The sequence below is a fragment of the Geotrypetes seraphini genome, chromosome 1, assembly GCF_902459505.1.
Source record: "Geotrypetes seraphini chromosome 1, aGeoSer1.1, whole genome shotgun sequence".
Lineage (NCBI taxonomy): Eukaryota > Metazoa > Chordata > Amphibia > Gymnophiona > Dermophiidae > Geotrypetes > Geotrypetes seraphini.
In genome coordinates, this window is record NC_047084.1 from 136,267,396 (window position 1) to 136,284,610 (window position 17,215).

Genomic DNA, 17,215 nt, shown 5'->3' on the forward strand with positions numbered 1-17,215 from the left:
CTAATTTTTTTCATGTACAATGATCATTTCTCCCTTCTCCTCCTCCACCCAAATTCTTCCTATTTCCTTTCTCTCCCCTACAGGTGCAGCATCTTTCCTCCACCTCTCACCCATCCTCTTGTGCAGCATCTTTCTATCCCTCCTATTCCCCCAGCTGCCATTGTGCACCCCGCACCCCCCTGCTGACCCTTTCAACTCTCCCTCCTATCTGAACCCCGACCGCAAGCCGAAATACCTGGAAACAAACGGTAGCGTCGGCAGCAAAGGTTGCATCGCGGTCTGCCCTTCTCACGTCCGGGCGTTCCTCTGCCACATCACTGATGATGCCATCAGCAACGGGACAGAGAACGTGGGCGTGAGAGGGCGTGAGAAGGGCCGGCCACGATGCAGCCTGTTCTGCTGACGCTGCCATGTGTTATCAGGTATTTCGGTCTTGCAGTCGGGGTTCGGATGGGAGGGAGAGATTATTTGCATAGCCTATAGAAATTTGACAGAGGAAACCCTTATTAGCATATACGAAGGTGAATCAAAAATTCAAGGCACTTGTTAAATTACTCGATAACTAGAGCAGAGCTAGCGAAATGCAACATAGGTACTCGTGCACTTCCTGTTGGATAGATCGTCCGTGCACAGTGCAATGCTCGGGCTTTAGTCGTGTGGCAGCCACGAGGTCAGAGACATGGATGCTCCATTGCAAGATTGCACCATCAAAGAAGAACGTGCTGAAGTGCGCTTTCCTTTGGAAGAGGGAGTGAACCCTGCTGAAATTCACCGTCAGTTATTGACTCGGCATGGACAAAGCACCATGAAGCAACGAAAGGTTTATGAGTGGGTAAAAAGGTATAAAGCGCGAAGAACGTGTGTAACCAACGAACGTCATTTTGGTCACCCTTCAACATGGTGCACACAAGAGAGCATTGACAAGGCAGATGCCTTGATTGGAGAAGACCAACGGATCACGGTGTCTTAGTTGGCTGCAAATTTTGGATATCCGCTGTGGATCTGCCTTTGCCATAATGCATGATGACTTGGGATACAGGAAAATTTGCGCACGATGGTTTCCCAAGCAGCAGCGCGCAGATCAGTGGAGCGTGAAGGTTGCGACCCAGTTCCTGAAACGGTATGCAGAAGATCCGAGCTTTCGGAAGATAATCGTCACCAGCGATGAGACATGGGCGCATCGCTATGACCCGGAGGGCAAAAGACGAAGCATGAAGTAAGAAGAAATTCAAACGTCAGCCCTCCCCCCAAGAAAATAATGATAAACTTCTTTTGGGACATGAAGGGGTCTCTTCCGGCGTATTTCCAAGAGCCCAGGCAAACAGTGAGCAGTGAAAATCAGTTGAACGATACAACAAATGTGTCGTCTTGCGTGAGGACTATGTTCTATAGCTCACAACATCTTCTATTAAAACTGCTAAATATATTTTGCCTTTACTTTTTGATTTACCCTCAAACTAAGGAGGCTTTCATACATATTCTTTTAAATACAGAAATAAAATAAATATTCCAACGCCCTCAGGTTCGGTATTCATGCGTATTATTTTCTGACCTTAAAACTGTATGCTTCCGTTGCATCGATTCCTCAGTGTTTTTGCAAAAGACCCAGGGTAGGGGCATTAATCACCTTTGCGTTTGATGCAATATGGAGCAATCACCTGACTAAATCTGCCCCCAGAAAAAGCAATCAGCTACTTCTAGAGCAGCGGTCTCAAACTTGCGGCCCTCCGGGTACTATTTTGTGGTCATGGTCTTGTATCCGATCTCGCACTCTGGGCGGGAAGAGAGGCGGCGGTATCAGCTGACTTGCAACTTCCTGCTGCCGTCGCGTATGCCGGGACTCCTGCCTTCGCGTATCTCGCAGATACGCGAAGGCAGGAGTCCCGGCATACACGACGGCTGCAGGAAGTTGCAAGTCAGCGGATGCCGGCGCCAGAGCCTCTATTCCTGCCCAGTGTGCGAGATCGCGTATAAGACCGTGGCTGAAAAATACAGGTATTGCTGGACAGGGGAGGAGGGGAGGGAGGAGGGGAGGAAGGAAGGGAGAAGGGGTACTGCTGGACAAGGGGAGCAGGGAATGGAGAAGGCGTACTTCTGGACAGGGGGAGCAGGGAAGGGAGAAGGGGTACTTCTGGACAAGGGGGAGGTAAAAAGAAGGGAGAAGAGGTGCTGCTGGACCTGGCAGAAAGGGAAGGGAAGGTGCTACACACTGGAGGGGAGGAGGAGTTGGTGCATGGGGAGAAAGCATGTTGGGTTGAGGGTGGGAAGGAGGGATGCCACTGAGGGAAGAGTCAAGGACAGAGAGAGAAAGCGTCCAGGAGGCAGAAAGTGTTAGAATCATGGAGAGGACAAGATGGATGGGGAGGGCAGAAAGGAGGGAAGGAGAAATGTTACACTTGGGAAGGGGGAGAGGGCAGAGAGTGAAAGGTTGGACTCTTGAAGGGAGAGAGAGAGAAAAAAAAGTTGGACTGGTGGAAAGGAGGGAGAAATGTTGGACTGGGAGGGGGGCCAGAAAGGAGGAAGGGATAGGAGATGGACTGCAGGGGCAGAAAGGAGGAAGGGAAAGAGGAAAGGAGAGAGATGTCAGACCATGGAAATAGGGAAGGAAGGAGAGAGAAATAGAAAGAGAAGGTAAGATATGGAAACGTATATTTTGAGAAAAATGGAATGTTAAGTTAATGCCAAAAATGGATGCAAGGCAGAAAGTGAAGACAGAGAGAAAAACAGTCAATGGACAAGAAGGCCCTGGAAACATAGTTAAAAGCACAGAAAAATAAAGTCACCAGACAACAAAGGTAGGGAAAATGATTTTATTTTCAATATAGTGATTGAAATGTGTCAGTTCTGAGAAAGGAAAGATGCTAAACTTTAAATGTGAGGGCCGCAGAAAAAATAGTTAATGTCTTATTAAAGAAATGACCATTTTGCATGAGGTAAAACTCTTTATAGTATATAAATCTTTCTTTTAACAGTTAAAGGAAAGATTTATAAACTATAAAGAGTTTTACCTCATGCAAAATGGTCATTTCTTTAATAAGACATTCACTATTTTTTCTGCAGCCCTCCAAATACCTACAAATCCAAAATGTGGCCCTGCAAAGGGTTTGAGTTGGAGACCACTGTTTTAGAGGGACTAGTGTTACTGGAATTAGAGTGTCATTCTGATCTACTGCCAGCAGATGGCAGGATGGCTCTTTTGTTGTCTGCCTGGTCTCAGGGGCATAATCTTGTACAGTTATAAATATACCAAGTTTAATGCCAAATTACACTTGCATTTTAATAATAGTCATAAATAATTGTAATAAATAGATTGAGAAGGCCAGTTTTGGATCTGCATTGCCTAGCCGTTTTATATTTAACTAGCTGATGCCCCGGCGTTGCACGGGTATTTAATTATAGCAATAACACTGTAAATGGAGCTACAAACAGAAAATCAGATTTCACCCATTCATGTCAATGGAAAAAATGTAAAAAGCTGCCATTCTCACAGTAATTCAAAAACGGCTTGACCGATTTGAACGAAACTTGGTATGCAGATCCCTCACTACCTGGGGTGATATGTTCTGGGGGTCTCGCGGCCCACCTGTACACGTGGGCGGAGCTACAAACAGAAAATCAGATTTCACCCATTCATGTCAATGGAAAAAATGTAAAAAGCTGCCATTCTCACAGTAATTCAAAAACGGCTTGACCGATTTGAATGAAACTTGGTATGCAGATCCCTCACTACCTGGGGTGATATGTTCTGGGGGTCTCGCGGCCCACAACTCTATGTTGCTTGCTCAAGGGTGGGTTCACCCAACAATTTATATGTTCTTGCTCCTGGAGGTGAAACTAAAATTGTTGTTTATAATCAAGTTTTGCGTTAGTTGTATTGTATTCATTTTGTCAAATATTTCACATTATAATTTGAATATATGTGTGTGTGTGTGTGTATGTATGTATGTTCCAGCATAACTCTTCAATGCATGGACAGATTTCAACCAAACTTGACATACACATTACTTACTATCTGAGGACAAACACTGTGGGGGTGGGAAGGGGGGGGATATGTAAAAATGATTGAAAATGACAGATTTTAGTATCTACCCCATAGTGTTTTCGGGCTCACACATGAATACTCAGCATAACTCTGAAACGCATGGAGAGATTTCAACCAAACTTGGTACACATATGACTTACTATCTGGGGAAAAATATTGTGCAGGTGGGATGGGGTAAAATACTGTGGGGGTGGGAAGGGGGTGATATGTTAAAATTATCAAAAGCGACAGATATTAATGTCCAACCCATAGTTTTCGGGCTCGCAGAGATGAATACCGACACTCCCGATGCCGTTTAAGTCTAAGTTCAGCCCCATAGAGAGGGACATTCCTTTGGGACATGTGGAGGGTAGGGGGTTGGGACATAGGGGTGGGGCATATGGGACATGTGGGGGGGGGGTAATGTGGGGGGTGGGACATGTGGGACATAGGGGGGTGGGACATGTAGGGGGTTGGACATTTTGGGATAAATAAATATCCGGGCAACGCCGGGTAATCAGCTAGTGTAAAATAAGAAAATATATTTACACATCAAACAGGAATTTCAAACGAAATGCAAGACACTCCCCCCTGTCCTTCTTGAAGTCCTATTGATGTTCTGGAGTTCTCCCCTTAAACTTTTGTCTCCTGTACGTTAGCCGGCCTCTTATATGTCCAATTAATTGTAATTAAATGTATGACCCTATACTTTTATTAACCCCCCTCTTCTATTAAACTGCGCTAGCAGTTTTTAGCGCAGAGAACCGCGCTGAATGGCCCGTGCTGCTCCCGAAGTTCATAGAAATTCTATTAGCGTCGGGCCATTCAGCGCCGCTCCCCACGCTTGAAACTGTTAGCGCAGTGTAGTAGAAGAGGCCCTAAGTCTGTACAGTGCGTAGAATTATGATAAGCGGTATACCAAATTATAAACTTGGCATAAAAACCTGTCTGGGTCTCACAATCAATACAAAGGGCTCCTTTTACAAAGCTGCAATAGCGTTTTTAGCGCACGCAGAATTTTTGCACATGCTACGCAGCTAGAACTAACGCCAGCTCAATGCTGGCATTAGCGTCTAGCGTGCACAGCAATATAGTGCACGCTAAACGCGCACTAAAACCGCTAACGCAGCTTTGTAAAAAGAGCCCAAAATTCGAGGTATAAAACCTCTCTCCTATAAGTATGTTTTCAGGATGGAATCGAAACATGGAACCTCTCTCTTGGATTCACATAAATAATGACATAGCATGGAATGTTGCTACTCTTTAGGATTCCGGAATCTTGCTCTTCTTTGAGATTCCGCCTGGAATCTTGATGCTCTTTGGGGTTCTAGAATCTTTTGTTATTCTTTAGGATTCTGGAATCTTGCTCTTCTATGAGATTCCGCCTGGAATCTGGATACTCTTTGGGGTTCTAGAATCTTTTGTTACTCTTTAGGATTCCGGAATCTTGCTCTTCTTTGAGATTCCGCCTGGAATCTTGATACTCTTTGGGGTTCTAGAATCTTTTGCTACTCTTTAGGATTCCGGAATCTTGCTATCTTTGAGATTCCGCCTGGAATTTTGACACTCTTTGGGGTTCCAGAATGTTGCTACTCCTTGAGTTTTGGCCAGGCACTAGGGACCTGGATTGGCCACCGTGAGAACGGGCTACTGGTCTGACCCTATAAGGCTATTCTTATGTTCACATTGGTGGAATGAGGCATCACGATCTCAGCTCTAGGCTTACACAGGCACAATTGTCCTGTCAAGGCATTCCAGGACCTCACAGCTGCTACTGAGAACACTGATATTCCAATACTAGTTAAGTTCTTTGATTCCTCGAACTCAATCATATCATGCCTTTAGAAGGTTATCGAAAACCTATTTGTTTGATAAGTTTGTATCATGATTATTATCTTAACTTGTTTACATGTAAGTTTCACTGATTGTACTGTCGAGGGGAGAGAAAAGGGAGCAGGACAGGAGTGGAAGCAAGGATGGCTGTTGAGCTGGGGGACAATGTGTTTGAGCTTGGGTGGGGGGGAAGGTGTCAGGGAGTCTGCTGGGATATCTTTTTGGCTGGGAGGGGGTCAGGATGACTAAAGGTATGGTCCATTGGACCACTAGTTTTTTAAAAAATTTTAATAGAAGGGTTGGGGTTCCCTGGACACAAAAGAGTTGTTCCTATTGCACAACTCTTGTGAGCATGCCCCAAGAAGCTCTATTTCATTTTTGGTCAAACTCTTTAGTAGCCAATGCTCACCATTGACAGTGTGCATATAATGTGTAAGCTGTTTGTGTTGAGCATCTATAAACAGACCGGTATTTCTCCAACACTGTAGCCCTACAACTCCAGTTTTGTGGTCCGAGAACTCTTCCATCCCTCTTCTGAAGACAATGAGAGCTCAAGCCCAAACCCCCTCCTCTCCAAAGACAATAAGATCCTCCCCTGAAGATAATGAAAGCCCTGTCCCGATCCCTCCCTTCTTTCTTCAAGGACAATGGGAGCCCCAGCATGAACTCTCTCCCTCCCCCAACCCCGATATGGCTTCCCAAGCCTATTTTGATCATTCCTGGTGATCTAGAGGGCCCTATAGGCAGGAGTGTCTACTCACTCCTGCCCATTATTATTACTATTAATTATTTCTATAAATACCAGACGAGCCTTTCTCCAAATGGCCACCATGATCTCTAGTGGCAGACTTGCGGTAGTTGTCATTTGGGGAATATGAGGGAATACAAAACACTGACCCCCATCAGTCAGTGTCTGTAAGGACCTCTGTGTTCGTAAGTTTCATGCATGTAAAAAAAAAAGCGTTTTCTCTGTCTGTTATTGTATAAAATGGGGGGAAAAAAAGAGAAAAATCCAAATACACAAATATGCTCAATGAAGAAATGGTCAGGTCTGGCAGAAATAGTCAACCATTCTCTGAAATCAAGATGAATTAGACCCTCATAATTGGAATAATTAAAAAAAAAAAAAAACCTCTTAAAATTAAACATGAAAATACTGACAAATCTTGTAGCCTCGTAGATGAATTGTAATGGTTACAACAAAAATAATTAATAGGGATTTATTAAATTATGCCTAATGATGTGCAATAGACTTGTGGAGATCTAACAGTACTGAAAGCCTGAGATAATTGATAAAGTGTAAGTCAATGTTGGGTCAATGCTATTATGGATCACTCTGTAGACTGGGAATTGAAGGTTAAATAGAAAACTGTGCAGTACAAATATGTGGATATAGACTAAGCCCCCGCGCGCCAAAAGCCCTGAAGCCCTTTAAATCCCTATGGACTTCGGGGCAATTATTACAGCAGCCCGTACTATCGGGCTTTGTAATGTCAACAAGACTCACAGTGGTTATTGGAGCCACTTCAACATCGAGCATCCACTTGGCTCACCTTGAGTATAAATTCTTTGATAAGACATTACTGAAATATTTGACTTTCATGTCATCTACTAGTATAGAAAAAAAAAACCAATCTGATTCTTTTTTCAACTAGAGCTGCCCTCTCGGAAACGGACAACCATGCTTCTATCAAATGGTCCCATGAAGGGTTTCCAGTTTCCAGGGATCTGTCAACTAATTGCAAAGCGATTTCTCCTTTAGTTTCTTTCCTATGACTTAAGAAAAACTTGTCTTTGTGAAAAATTATTTTATGAAAAAGTATATTATCGACGTACAATTTCAATCAAAAGAAATACAGGGTGGCATGGGATGTTACTTACAAGGTCGGGAAATGCAAAATTGCCGTTGTCGCTGTGTTGCCACATCTAGAATAGTTTTCTTTTGACAGAAATGAACGAAAACATACCCAATCATTATGTCTTTGTTTACTGCAGGTCACAGTGAACTTTAAGGCAAAAATTTAAGAGTCATTAGCCAGGTGCACAGGGAATGCGTAATTTGAAATGTCTGACTTAGAAGATTTCAAATTGTGCATGGCCCAAGAATCCCAAGACAAAAATCCTTAAAAGACACCAAAATATAAGTTGGGCTGGGTTGTGATTGAACAAATTCCTTTAAATTTCCAGGCTGACAGAAGTGCCAGGATCCAATTGAGAGAACAATTTTGGATATTTGCGTTGCAGGCTGGGAAGCCTCTGGGGTTCAATGATCTGACAGAATGGAACTCGATCATTTGACCTCGGTTTCTATATCGGTTGCTGTGATTACTGCTGTGTTTTTTGCATAGGAGGCGGTGCTTTGCTTGTGCTTTTTCTCCAGGTTTTTTTCCTCCCTGTTAGGGTATGTAAGCTTTAACGTGATTATACTACTAATTGCCTGAGATTCAAAAGCTGTTGCTGTGTCTCCTGTCCCTCCCCCTTTTGCCTGGAATCACTCTGACCTACAGTCGTGTTGGCCTGTTCGGTTCCTGAGGAAGGGGCTATTGCCCTGAAACCCCACTGGGTTGAGCCGTGTTGAAAGCGGACTGCACCTTAACTATGGTCTTTGACTGAGAAAAATTTTCGGGAAGCATAAGTTCGATCATGTTACACCATTGCTCATCGGTGATGTTACAATGGCTTCATTGTCCTATACTTGGCACACATAAGAGCATAAGAACAACCATACTGGGTCACACCAATGGTCCATCAAGCCCAGTAGCCCGTTCTCACGGTGGCCAATCCAGGCTACTAGTACCTGGCCAAAACCCAAGGAGTAGCAACATTCCAGCATCTCAAAGAATAGCAAGATTCCGGTCCCGGAACCCCAGGGAGAGCAACATTCCAGAGCTGAGATTGTGATGTCATAATGCCTCAGTCCACAGTGCCTCAGAGCCAATGTCATCAGTGATGTTACAAGGGCTTCATTGTCCTATACTTGGCACACATAAGAGCATAAGAACAGCCATACTGGGTCAGACCAATGATCCATCAAACCCAGTAGCCTGTTCTCACGGTGGCCAATCCAGGTCCCTAGAACCTGGCCAAAACCAAGTAGTAGTATTTCCGAGTCCAATTTAAATGTGCTTGTATCGTCTTCAAAATTCTTCATGGCATTTTTACTCCCCTAGTTTCTTTATCTTGGAATCTTTATAGATTCTCTTTTGCAAGGGGTGACCAACAACTCAAACTATCCTGTCCTTCTAGCAAACGTATCAAAGGAACCAAGATCTTTGGTCATTCTTTGACCTTTAAGTTTCCCCAACTTTGGAATAATCTTCCACTCTTCTTTTTTTCGGAAGTCTTTGAAAACTATCCTATTCACTAAGCATTTTGGCAACTAATTCCTTTTCGATTTCCTTTTCTCTTCAGTTCTTATTGGCCTAAACTAACTATTGTAAACCGAGACGAGCTTTCCTGGATTGTAGTCTCGGTATACAAAGCCAAGCTTTAGATTAGATTAGATTAGAAAAAGTTGGACTCTCCTTGTTACTATTTGACCAAAGCACCTTTATTCAGCTAAGTAATTGGAGGGACAAGTGAGTAACTTGCTCTAGATTATACACACATCCGGGGAAGGGGGGCAGTTATCTCCTTTGTTTTATTATTTGACTAGCTGATGCCCCGGCGTTGCACGGGTATTTAATTATAGCAATAACACTGTAAATGGATTCAAATAAAGATACTTTATAGTGGTGAATGAAAGTATTTTTTTACAGCTTAATAAAAAGTACAATATTCAAATTATAAAGTGAAATATTTGACAAAATGAATACAATACAACTAACCCAAAACGTGATTATAAACTACAATTTTAGTTTCACCACCTGGAGCAAGAACATATAAATTCTTGGGTGAACCCACCCTTGAGCAAGCAAAATAGAGTTGTGGGCTGTGAGACCCCCAGAACATAACACCCCAGGTAGTGAGGGATCTGCATACCAAGTTTTGTCCAAATTGGTCACAGTGAGAATGGCAGCTTTTTACATTTTTTCCATTGACATGAATGGGTGAAATCTGATTTTATGTTTGTAGCTCCGCCCACGTTTGCAGGAGGGCCGCGAGACCCCAGAACATATCACCCCAGGTAGTGAGGGATCTGCATACCAAGTTTCGTTCAAATCGGTCAAGCCGTTTGTGAATTACTGTGAGAATGGCAGCTTTTTACATTTTTTTCCATTGACATGAATGGGTGAAACCTGATTTTATGTTTGTAGCTCCGCCCACATGTGCAGGTGGGCCGCGAGACCCCCAGAACATATCACCCCAGGTAGTGAGGGATCTGCATACCAAGTTTCGTTCAAATCGGTCAAGCCGTTTGTGAATTACTGTGAGAATGGCAGCTTTTTACATTTTTTCCATTGACATGAATGGGTGAAATCTGATTTTCTGTTTGTAGCTCCGCCCACATGTGCAGGGGGGCCGCGAGACACCCAGAACATATCACCCCAGGTAGTGAGGGATCTGCATACCAAGTTTCGTTCAAATCGGTCAAGCCGTTTTTGAATTACTGTGAGAATGGCAGCGTTTTACATTTTTTCCATTGACATGAATGGGTGAAATCTGATTTTCTGTTTGTAGCTCCGCCCACGTGTGCAGGTGGGCAGCGAGACCCCCAGAACATATCACCCCAGGTAGTGAGGGATCTGCATACCAATTTTTGTTCAAATCGGTCAAGCCGTTTTTGAATTACTGTGAGAATGGCAGCTTTTTACATTTTTTCCATTGACATGAATGGGTGAAATCTGATTTTATGTTTGTAGCTCCGCCCATGTGTGCAGGTGGGCCGGGAGACCCCCAGAACATATCATCCCAGGTAGTGAGGGATCTGCATACCAAGTTTCGTTCAAATCGGTCAAGCCATTTTTGCGTAATCGCGGCACATACACACACACATACATACCTCCGATTTTATATATATAGATTGAATTGAATGAATGTACTGGATGGGGGGGGGTATTCATTTTGTAATGTTACTGATGGATTGTAAGTTCTGGTTCTGATTATTAGTGTATGTACAATTTTATGCACAGTCAAGGAAATTGTCTGACAAGATCAACCTCTAGTGAATCCATGTTGCCTCCAGTCCTGTGATCCACAGGATTCCAGAAACTTGACCATCTCTATCCCATAGCAAGATTACAGCTTCATCACCCATAATTCATTTTGCAGAAAAGGTGACATTTTAACAATCTTTTAAAAACCCTCAGATTCCCCTATTGTATATGTTGCGGAAGCCTTTTCCATTCCTCTGGACCGACGCAGGAAAACACACCTGCCCTGATCGTTTGCAATCTTAACTCCTTTCTAGCTAGGACAACTAGGTCCCAATGTCCAGAGAAACGCAACTTAGGAAGAACAACATAGTAGAAAGGACGCTCAGCTAAATATTTAGGGGCCAACCTAAATACCCAAAACAAATAAATAAAGTAGGGGTGGCTAGGGACAGATTCAGGGAAGAGTGTGGGCATGAATTGACTTAGCTTCCGGTAGACTCCTACCTGAGATGCACTTGCTTAGGTCGAGAAAACTGTGGCCTAAGTGGCAGTGCACCTAAGGATTCAAGGCCTACTGGCAGTTCTATAAACGGGGCCTAACAGTTGATTGACAACCACACTCAAGAAAGATATAGGGCTCGTTTTAGAAAGCCGCGCTATATACCGGATAGGGCCTCCGCGTGTGCGGATCGCCGGACTAGATGGACCATGGGTCTGATCCGGAGATGGCAGTTCTTATGTTCTTATGTTAACGCGTGCAACTTTTCATCACGCGCTAACCCCCGCGCTGGCCAAAAACTACCGCCTGATCAAGAGGAGGCGTTAGCGGCTAGCGCGTCCGGCAGTTTAGCGTGTGCTATTACGCGCGTTAAACCGCTAGGGCGCCATTGTAAAAGGAGCCCCTAGTGGTGCTAGAAAAGGTTCCAAGAAGAGGGACCAAGATGGTGAAGGGGATGGAACTCCTCTCGTATGAGGAAAGACTAAAACCGTTAGGGCTCTTCAGCTTGGAAAAGAGACGGCTGAGGGGAGATAGGATGGAAGTCTACAAAATTCTGAGTGGAGTAGAACGGGGACAATTGGATCGATTTTTCACTCCGTCAAAAATGACAAAGACTAGGGGACACTCCATGAAGTTACAGGGAAATATTTGTTCACTCAGAGAATAGTTAAGCTCTAGAACGCGTTGCCAGAGGATATGGTAAGAGCGGATGGCGTAGCTGGTTTTAAGAAAGGTTTGGACAAGTTCCTGGAGGAAAAGTCCATAGTCTGTTATTGAGAAAGACACGGGGGACGCCACTGCTTGCCCTGGATCGGTAGTATGGAATGTTGCTACTCCTTGGGTTTTGGCCAGGTACTGGTGACCTGGATTGGCCACCGTGAGAACAGGCTACTAGGCTTGATGGACCATTGGTCTGACCTAGTAAAGCTATTCTTATGGTCTTATGTTCACTGAATAACGTCTAAGACAGACATGGGCAGCTCCGGTCCTCGAGGGCTGGAATCCAATCAGGTTTACAGGATTTTCTCAATGAATATGAATTGAAAGCAGTGAATGCAAATAGATCTCATGCATATTCATTGGGGAAATCTTGAAAACCCAATTGGATTCCGGCCCTTGAGGACTGCAGTTGCCCATGTCTGTTCTAGAGTTAGGTCTTGGTTCTATAAATGGTATCTATCTGCTTCATTAGTCCTGCTAAATACATAGATAACTTAGGCGGGCTAGATGTTACATACAGCCCACCTAGAAATTTCATTTACATGTTTAATTGCTGAATATTGTCTCTTCCATGTTTAAATTGTACATCTAAGTGAGTAGTTAATCTTGGACATAGATTTATGGGGTTAATTTTATAAAATTCTGTTAAAAGATGGAGTATTTAAACTAATATGGTTTAAAACCCTTGATAAATCAATGTATTCACTACAGGAAATTCATAAAAATAATAATTCATAATCGTAGCAGGATCAGAAATGATTTAATTCACATAGAAGGATCATAAGACTTTCTCGGAAGTAGCATTCTGAAATCCATCTAGATCTGTATATAAAATTTCAATTAGTTGCACCATAAACTGTCACCCTTCGAATATTAATTGTGGGTCCAAACTCATCGTTTATGCCTTTGATGTTTCTCATGTCTATGTGCTCTTAAGGTGATATTTTTATTAGAATTTATCTGCCACCTTTTTTGAAGAAATTTACTCTAGGTGATGTATAAAAATGCAAAAGAAGTGGATACATATCTGCCATAGGAAGAGGTATGTCCAGTGGGGAAAAGAAGGTATTAATGCCTCTCTATAAGACTCTGGTGTACAATTCTGGAGACCACACTTTCAAAACAATATAAAAAGGATGGAGTCGGTCCAGAGGAAGGCTACTAAAATGGTGTGTGGTCTTCGTGATAAGGCGTATGGGGACAGACTTAAGGATCTCAGTCTGAATACTTTGGAGGAAAGGCGGGAGAGGGGAGATATGATAGAGACATTTAAATACCTACGTGGCGTAAATGCGCACGAGCCGAGTCTCTTTCATTTGAAAGGGAGCTCTGGAATGAGAGGGCATAGGATGAAGTTAAGAGATGATGGGCTCCGGAGTTATCTAAGGAAATACTTTTTTTACAGAAAGGGTGGTAGATGCATGGATTAGTCTCCCAGAAGAGGTGGTGGAGACAGAGACTGCGTCTGAATTCAAGAGGGCCTGGGATAGGCACGTGGGATCTCTTGGAGAGAGAAAGAGATAATGGTTACTGCGGATGGGCAGCTCTAGAACCTTACAATGCAGGTGTAAAGAGCCTTAGCCTATAAGAAGAGGAGATGCAAATGTTAAGAGCCTTAGCCAATAGGGAGAGGAGGAGATCGTGGATGCTGTGGATGGGCCATTTGGCCTTTATCTGCCGTCATGTTACAATGTTTCTATAAGCATAAAGTTTTATGACATCACAATGCAGGTGTAAAGAGCCTTAGCCAATAGGAAGAGGAAATGCAAATGTTAAGAGCCTTAGCCAATAGGGAGAGGAGGAGATAGTGGATGCTGTGGATGGGCAGACTGGATGGGCCACTTGGCCTTTATCTGCCATCATGTCACAATGTTTCTATAATCATAAAGTTCTATGACATCACAATGCAGGTGTAAAGAGCCTTAGCCAATAGGGAGATGAGGAGATAGTGGATGGGCAGACTGGATGGGCCATCTGGCCTTTATCTGCCGTCATGTTTCTATGCCACAGTGGTGTTCAAGAATTCTCATGTACAAGCTCAGCACTAGCACGAGATACAGGGCTTGAATGGACTGGCTACACCTGTGTGGGTACGGCAGCAAACCACTTCCTGCTTCTGGGGTATCCACAGGAGCTTTGTCACTTTAAACATCACATTTTTACACGGCTGCGTCACAGTTTGAAGTAGCAAACTCCTACATGAAATGGGAAACTCCTCCCTCCCACAAGAAAACCAACCAACCCATCAGCAACCACTCCCATGCATTCAGGTACTATATTTTAATTTGATAAAGATATTTGGGTGTGTTATAGCCACTTATGAAGTGCCAGCCTAGTTGGCTAGTGATTAGAGCAGCTGCCTCAACACCCTGAGGTGGGGAATTCAACTCCCATAGCAGCTCCTTGTGAAGCTGAAGTCACTTAACACCAGCTAAGTTAGGGCAAGTCCAGGGATAGAGTGTGGGCAGAGCCATTAGTTAACAGGTAAGCCACAGAGTTTGGACAGAATTTGTAAGTGTGCATAAATGATAAAATATGCTAATTTATTCCATTTTCTATACAGGTTTACATGGATTTTTTCATCAAGCATTTTTCCGTGTCTATCCCTGCGAGCTCACAATCTATCTACTATATCTGGGGCAATAGGGGGGGTTAAGTGACTTGCCCAGGGTCCCAAGGAGCAGCGTGGGTTTGAACCCACAACCTCAGGGTGCTGAGGCTGTAGCTTTAACCACTGCCCCATGCTAGAAATCAAAATGTAGCAAGTGTGAGCCAAGTCTAGGACAATCAAGCCATTGTGACATCACTGATGAGGTTGGCTCTTATTGGTGGAATGAGACATTATGACATCACAATACCAGCCCTGGTTATCAGAGGCTGAAACTTTTCACACCATTATTTATTCAATTTTCTATATTAGAAACATAGAAATAGACGGCAGATAAGGGCCACGGCCCATCAAGTCTGCCCACTCTAATGACCCTCCCTATTTATCTTTGCGGATAGATCCCACATGTCTGTCCCATCTGGCCTTAAAATCTGGCACGCTGCTGGCCTCAATAACCTGAAGTGGAAGACTATTCCAGCGATCAACCACCCTTTCAGTGAAGAAGAACTTCCTAGTGTCACCGTGCAGTTTCCCGCCCCTGATTTTCCACTGATGCCCCCTTGTTGCCGCTGGACACTTGAAAAAGAAGATATCTTCCTCCACCTCGATGCGGCCCATGAGATACTTGAATGTCTCGATCATATCTCCCCTCTCTCTACGTTCCTCGAGCGAGTAGAGCTGCAACTTCCCTAACCGCTCCTCGTACGGGAGCTCCCTGAGTCCCGAGACCATCCTGGTGGCCATTCTCTGGACCGATTCCAGTCTCAGCACATCCTTGCGGTAATGCGGCCTCCAGAATTGCACACAGGGTGCGGTCTCACCATGGATCTATACAGTGGCATAATGACTTCAGGTTTACGGCTGACGAAACTCCTGCGTATGCAACCTATGATTTGCCTTGCTTTGGATGAAGCTTGCTCCACTTGGTTTGCAGATTGTTCTCCCAGGGGAGCTTAGAACAGTTGACATGGATTTATGCAGGTATTTGAGCATTTTCCCCTGTCTGTCCCGGTGGGCTCACAATCTATCTTACGTACCTGGGGCAATGAGGGGATTAAGTGACTTGCCCAGGGTCACAAGGAGCAGCATCTGAGGCTGGAGCGTTAACCACCGCATCACACTCTCCCCTATACATGTTCATGAATAATCTAGGCTTCGACTCAAGAGTATTAGTAAATGTCTGCTACTTACACTTATCTATATATATAAAATCGGAGGTATGTATGTGTGTATGTGCCGCGATCATGCAAAAACGGCTTGACCGATTTGAACGAAACTTGGTATGCAGATCCCTCACTACCTGGGGTGATATGTTCTGGGGGTCTCGCGGCCCACAACTCTATGTTGCTTGCTCAAGGGTGGGTTCACCCAAGAATTTATATGTTCTTGCTCCTGGAGGTGAAACTAAAATTGTTGTTTATAATCAAGTTTTGCGTTAGTTGTATTGTATTCATTTTGTCAAATATTTCACATTATAATTTGAATATATGTGTGTGTGTGTGTGTATGTATGTTCCAGCATAACTCTTCAATGCATGGACAGATTTCAACCAAACTTGACATACACATTACTTACTATCTGAGGACAAACACTGTGGGGGTGGGAAGGGGGGTATATGTAAAAATGATTGAAAATGACAGATTTTAGTATCTACCCCATAGTGTTTTCGGGCTCACACATGAATACTCAGCATAACTCTGAAACGCATGGAGAGATTTCAACCAAACTTGGTACACATATGACTTACTATCTGGGGAAAAATATTGTGCAGGTGGGATGGGGTAAAATACTGTGGGGGTGGGAAGGGGGTGATATGTTAAAATTATCAAAAGCGACAGATATTAATGTCCAACCCATAGTTTTCGGGCTCGCAGAGATGAATACCGACACTCCCGATGCCGTTTAAGTCTAAGTTCAGCCCCATAGAGAGGGACATTCCTTTGGGACATGTGGAGGGTAGGGGGTTGGGACATGGGGGTGGGGCATATGGGACATGTGGGGGGGGGGGGTTAACGTGGGGGGTGGGACATGTGGGACATAGGGGGGTGGGACATGTAGGGGGTTGGACATTTTGGGATAAATAAATATCCGGGCAACGCCGGGTAATCAGCTAGTATTTTATAAAGATACGGAGCTTAAGAATTGTTATAAACGGTGCCCTACCTGCTCTCTTAAACCAGGTGCCCTGCCATAAAATTTCCATCCACATGTCTAGCCCCCGGGAATTCTTTTTAAAGTACTGCATAAGTACTTTTAAAGATCGACCTCCTAGTTTTTTTTTTTTCAAGTGTTCATTGCAATTTTCTTTCATTTCAGGCTAGTTACACAATTATAGTACTTAATGCTTGCGGCTACACGATGTTGAGATGAGTGCGGAAATAGCATGCATTTATAACGCAAACATAAAGACCCGAAGCCGCAGCGCAGAAGAAACATCGACCGAAGAGGAGACCGGTATGGAAGCAGTCGGCGTGTCACAGAGCCCCGCAGCATCCCTG